The following is a 7028-nucleotide window of genomic DNA, read 5'->3' as shown; positions in this document are numbered from 1 at the left end:
AAGTTCAAGTATAATTGGGATAACAAACTTCTAAAAATAGGGGGCTCGTGGTCTCTTATTATTGGGATGAAAACGTTACAACATTGGAATTTGTTGTTGTTGGCATCTTATAATTCATATTAATATGTAAACACTAAACCATGTCCGGTTTGAGTGGATTCTTAATATGATACTCCCTCTGTTTTAAAAAAAATAGTTATTTTAGAATTTTCACATATATTAAGAAAACTCATTAAATTTTGATTGTAAATACATTGTTTTTTGTGAATAACAATTTTTCATAACTTTTAGCCAATAGAAATTCAATAAACACCATTAATTTTTTTGAAACTTACAATTTTTCATTAAACCAAACATTAAAAATATAAAAAAAACTATCTTTTTGAAACACCATTAATTCGTATATTCTTGGAAGGATTGATCCACGTATTATTATGTCAGAAAGTTAAACTTTAATCTATTTTAATCGGTTTTTCATCAGTTCTTTTGTTTTGTTATTGTTTTCAGTTAATTATATTCATATATTTTTGAGATTCATTCTTCTGAAAAAAAAAATTATATAGCATATCCAGTTTTTTGGACAAAGTCATTTCTATCCAGGCGCAAATGCTAAATCGGTCAAATGAATAACATTTGCAGCATTTTTTTTTTTTGTAAATTGGCATTCATAAACATTTGCAGCATTTACATCAAAAACATCACCTTAGTGTTTATTCTTGCGTGGATTGACATTTAATTTATCTTTTATATCTTAATTCATTATTTATTTTTCAACTATTAATATATTAGAATTTTTCTCTTCACATTCAGATATAAACACCTAAAGTATAGATAATTGTGGAAACAACATTTAAAGGATAATTCTATATAATCAATTGATTCTAATACTATATTAATTTGAGTTTATAATTTGTTAGGAAGTGTGGGATACTCAAAGTTTTTTCGTTTCTTTTTAACTTTAATTTGTTTTTTCTATTTTTTGACCAAAACATTTTGTTTTTCAATTTTAGTTTCTCTATAAGAAACGTGCAAGGATGAAATGAGACACGAGATCAAGAGGAAGACACAACTCACTGCAATAACTAAAGCTGTCTTTTTTTTGGTCGAAACCAAAAACTTTATTTTAAACAAAACTCTTTTTTTCTTTTTTGAAACAAAACTCATAACCAACGGCGCGAATGCAGAAATTTGATTAGACGTGGACACAATACTTAGAGCGACTCCAATCCAACGGCAAAATGGCATATTTGACGTGCCTCACTCTCCAACCGAACGCCAAACCAACTGCATAAATAATTATTTGGTGTTTTGTGAACAGTGTTACACCATATTTAGTGTAACACTGTTCACAAAACACCAAAACTTAAAAATATTTTATGCATTGTAATTTTGTTATTTATATTTATATTTTATACATTGTAATTTTGTTTAATGGATTATAATCTTATATCTTTCTTAATTAATCACTTAATTATTATTATTATTTATCAAAACTAAATAAATTATTCCAATTAATTTCTTCAGTTTTCAAGTTATTGATTAATATTTATTTTTTTATCAATTGTAATTTTATTTTTTATTTATTAATTAATCAGTTGTGTAAACAATAATTATTTATTAAAATTATTAAAAAAATAAACAGCAAACTAAATTTAATATTATAATAATAGAGAATATTTTTTTTGGTGTGAAATTTGGTGTTTGTGATTGGAGATGAAAAATAAAGTGAAACATCAAAACACCAAATTTAATGTTTTTTTCACACCAAATTTGGTGTGTGGGTTGGAGATACCCTTAGGTTTTAAGTTTTGAAGTTTGCAGCATTCAACACATGTAACAGTAAATGCTTAAAGAAAAAAAATAGTTGGTGGCACATGTCTCCGTAGACTTGGTTGTACGTCCGCCACTGAACCAACCTGTTCTCCTTAACCTCTTTCAGTTTTTCTACCGCTCATATCCAATAAGCAAATTAATAACATACCGCTCATATAATCAACCAATAAGTAAATAAATAACATTGTATATGTTTCCTTTATTAATTTTGAGGTATCACAGAATTATGAGAAAATTTAGACTAATTTCAAAAAAGAGATACAATGTACAAATAAATTATTTCTCTGAATATGCAAATGGACACGAAATTAATGTGCCTATATCCATGTAGATCGAACACGTCCCAGCCCCGTTCCTTTACTAGCCGGCCACAATCTAGGACATTTTATGTGTGTTTAACGTTACATAATTTCATTATAATGTGTAAACACTTCGGTAGTATACTGGTCAGAATAATCTATCAAAATATTGTGCTAATAAAGGCGTTGTGATTTCTTTAAAATTTTGATGATATGAATAACTGGTTATTGCACAAAAAAATGAATAAATGGTTAAATTTTTTTAGTAAAAATGTTAAATCTATTACCATTTTTGAATTTGTAACAGAATTACAAAGAAACAACTAGCTAGCGACAACAACAAACTACAGAATTGAAAAAAAAAAACACACCAAAGAATTTACCTATCAAAGACCTACAGCGAGATCACCTAAACTGAAGGGAGAGGTTTTACTTGCTTAACTCGTTTACTTATGTTTTTTTTTTGTCGTAACAGTACTTACTTAAGTATTTTTTTTTCTGGTCGAATACTTACTTAAGTATATAATACAGAAAGTATGTACTAACGTCTACTGGATTAGTGGATTATATTGTATTATGGTTACATGCAGTCCATGTTATCCAGTCGACTCTTCTCTAATCATTGGGAAAAAGCAATAATTAGTCACTATCATCTCTATGCTAATTATTAGCTACATTTATACATCCAACACACACAAAGTAGACTTTATATAAAATAAATACAGCAATACATAGTCGCCTTACTTCAGAGATTTTTTTTTTTTTGAAAAAACTTCAGAGATTTTTTTTTTTGAGAAAAAAAAAACACTTCAGAGATTTATTGCATCTAGAAAACTTTATCATCACCTTAATTTATACATATGTCATGAGATATACGATAGTTACCACTCTTTAGTATATTTGCAATGTTAGTCCAAATCGGAATTCTCGGATTAATCAATTTATATAATACTATTATTGTTATTGGTTGATGATCTGAAAAGTCTTGGAGATACGATGAGCTGCACTTATTGATTTCTTGTTAACTAGTAATATTCTTTACGTGAAGTGGGTGCTCTTCACATCATGCAGCCATGAACAAATGAGCATATACTTCATATATAATACAATACACACAGACACAAACATGTACTATATATGCTCTCTTCCTCTGTTTTCCCCTGTAATAAGTTGTTCAACAACAACAATGTAATTCTTGTTTTGAGAAAATGGTAAGCTTAACATGTTACCAAAAAAAAACATGTACTATATATCCCCTATCTATGAATAGCGCAGGTCTTTTTTTTTTTAAACACTGAAATTATATTCAACAAGACAAGATACATGGTGGAATGCGGTTGTAAGATACAAAGCCAGCAAGTTTCATTTCCCTTGTGTTTAGTTTTACTTTGTCCTATGTTTCTATCTTGTTTCCCTTTGATAGGGTTTAGTTTCTAGAAGCACTTGTTGCTTGCTGGCCTAGTTTCCAGGAATAGCGCAGGTCTAATCCTATGAATAGTAAATGAATTAACTATAATTCACTGCTCATATATATATTGCATGATTATATTCGGTGCATCTATACTATTAAAGTACAAGCACATTTGGATTTTTTACTAAACATGCCTTTTCTTTAACTCACATTGCTTATTTCATTAAGGGCAATCAAGTAATATTAATAACACATTTTTATTGGGTTATTTTTTTTGGATCTAGCCCACTGCCCACATCATCTCTCTTGGACCATTTGAACCGATTAAGAAATCATATCCAATTCTTATTTTTTTTCTCTAATTCAAATAATTTATTTTCAATCATTCTTAATATTTTGTGTAGTGAACAAAAATTAATAACTTAACTATTATGTTTTTTATTTTTAATATAATTTAAGCATTCATAAAAAAAATTGAATTTTTTCATTGAAAAGTATAAATCTTTATTAAAAGTATATATTTTTTATTAAAAAATTAACCACATAATAAAATTAATATATCAGAGTTATACCAACTTAATTCATTAAAAAATAAAGTTTAATTTTCTAAACATAAATACTCATTAGACCTGGACGTTCGGATACCCATTCTGGTACGGATTGGTTCTTTCGGATATCGAGTTTTTCGGGTTTTAAAATTAAACCCCATTCGGGTTTTGAAATTAAACCTCATTAGGGTATTATAAAATTTCGGGTTGGGTTCGAGTCGGGTCTTTCCGGGTCCGGGTGGATTTGGTTCTCATGCATAAGAACCTGCAAAATAACCAAATAACCAAAGTATCTAACGGGTTCGGTTATTTGTACTTAAAGTAACCAAAGTATCTGATTCGGTTCAAATTTTTGTATCCAAATTATTCAATAGTAACCAAAAATATACATTTTATACAGTTTTTTGGGTAAACTTTTATCCAAACTATCATATTTTATCCAAAAATACTCAAAAATACCAAAAATAACTACTATAGTTAACTTATAAAATTAATTTAAAAATTAAAATAATTATAAAAATAATTATAACATATATTTTAGATATATTTCAGATATCTTCGGGTATTCATTTGGTTCTCGGTTTGGGTCGGATTCGGGACCGGTTCTTCGGATATAGCAATTTAGAACTCATTCGGATATTTACCCCGGGTCTGATCGGGTTCGGGACCCTGATTTTTGGGTCGGTTTCGGGTTGATTCTTCGGGTCCGAATATTGTGTTCTGGCCTATACTCTTTTAAAATGAAACACGATAAAAAAAAACTTAAGTCTTTTATAAAAAAAACAAATATATAAAAATATGACATTTACTAAATATTTGTCAATTTAAAAAAAAATAAAGGAAAATAAATCCGCGCTTTGAAAGCGCGGATCAAAATCTAGTTTTGATTTTAAAGCAATAGAGCTGAAGACGTTTCATTTACTATTTGTGGAAGATCTGTGTTACAATATACTTTTGGAATTTTTAGAGGGAAAATAAAATCTATATTTATAGGGTTGAAGAGATTTCAATATTACCTACACCTGCAATTATGTTTCTCAATTTTGAGAAATACGTTCCTACATTATATTTATGTGTTAGTCTTATATGAGCTATTTTAATATTAAAAAATCTTAAAAAGTTTTAAATAAGAAACTGTTTTACTAATATGAGTTATTTTGTTGTTTAAGCATTTAAATTGAAATGATATATAGATTATAGTTATTATTATATCATTGATCTCTTTTTATTTTTCTTTTCTATATTAATGCAAAAATATATAAATACTAAAATTTTAACAAAATAAAATTATTAGAAAATTCATATACTATTCCTAAAGAAAACCAAGAAACCATAGTTTTTTAATTTTTGTTAAAAAGTATGTGGTTGTTTTAAATCAGATTTCCCTAGATTCTATAAAATCTATTTTATATAAATTTTGATTGGTAAAAAAATAGTTTTTAGAAAATTAAAAATAAAAAGTATTTTAAATGGTAAAGAATCAACCAATTAATAAATTTAAAAAGTGGTAAAATATCCAATTTAATTATATTAGGCATTATCTAAATTATGTAATTTATATAGTTTAATAGTTATCTCATTCCGTGCAGGGCACAGTTCACTGCCTAGTCTTGGTTTATTATATCCAACTTTTTTTTTAATATTATCACAATTCACAAGTTACACTTTTAATTACAATTTTGGGAGAAAATATCATGGTCAATAAAGAATGTGAATATGCATGCTTCTGAAATATATAAATTTATAACCAATCGATCGAGTAACATATCACATTACTGCGTTCTTACGTAAATTCATAATTAACAATATTGATTTAATTTACCGCATTCGTATGTATATATATACACACACGTCGTTGATGTTGCCCTACTTGATTGATTCATACGTTTGGTCTCATGAATTTACATATTTTGGAATTAGTTTAATTAAGAGAATAGGTCATTAATATTTTAGTTAATACTTAACTCTCCCAATCATTTTCACAACTCTCAGTCTTCTCTGATAAGTCGTCGTACTCTTACGACATATTGGTTGGACTTAATTATTCTCCTTTGGTGTATCACTTAATTAGAAGAGTGTATTTATGCACTAACTAAACCAACATGTGCGTAGAGATGCGTACGTATACGAGTATACGTATTTTTTTTAATTTTTTTTATTTTTTTTGGTCTAACGAGTATACGTATAAGAAATAATATATACCAATCAAAATAAATAAAACAAAGAAGATAGAGTGGAGTAATGGTAGAGAGAGACGAAAAGGGAGAGCCGTAGACTCCGTGAGAGCCAGGCTTGCACTATCATTAATTTACACATTCGTTCACCAAAAGTAATCTAGTTGCCTCTACTTACAATTTCTTTTCTTTTTCAATTTAATTGTTTTCAATCATATAACAATATTCAAACTAATTTCATGATATATATATATATATATATACAGCTGTTGCATGAAATATTTTTACAGGCTATAAATAGCATGTTTAGTTAAAATTCGATGGTTATTTGTATGTCACAGTCATTGTCAATAACAAAAGAAAAAGTTAGTTTCAGGTTAGACAGTTTCGTTGACATTTGTATTTAGCATCTAACCACGTTTAATTATTTCCAAACAAAAAGTCATGTCAGATTCTATAGACAGAACTAATCCAATAATAAGTTGTTATACAGAGTAAGAGAAAGAGGATGTTGAAGAGACAAATAATTCATAACTCAAGTTATTGTCTAAATTTACACATTGTTTTTTGTTATGTTTGGTGGTGTATGTCCTCTCTCTCTAGCTCTTGTGTATTGTGATGAGTTTGCCAAGTTGGGAAAATTGTAATAGAGACAATAACAGAAGTACTAAAATTTAAGAGGCTGCAAAAAGACAAGTCCAACATATTCCACACACTTGAGAATGTGGTGTCTCTCTATTTTACTCCTCTCCCTAAATCACTC

The sequence above is a fragment of the Raphanus sativus genome, chromosome 6, assembly GCF_000801105.2.
Source record: "Raphanus sativus cultivar WK10039 chromosome 6, ASM80110v3, whole genome shotgun sequence".
Taxonomy (NCBI): Eukaryota; Viridiplantae; Streptophyta; class Magnoliopsida; order Brassicales; family Brassicaceae; genus Raphanus; species Raphanus sativus.
This window is presented reverse-complemented; position numbering follows the sequence as displayed.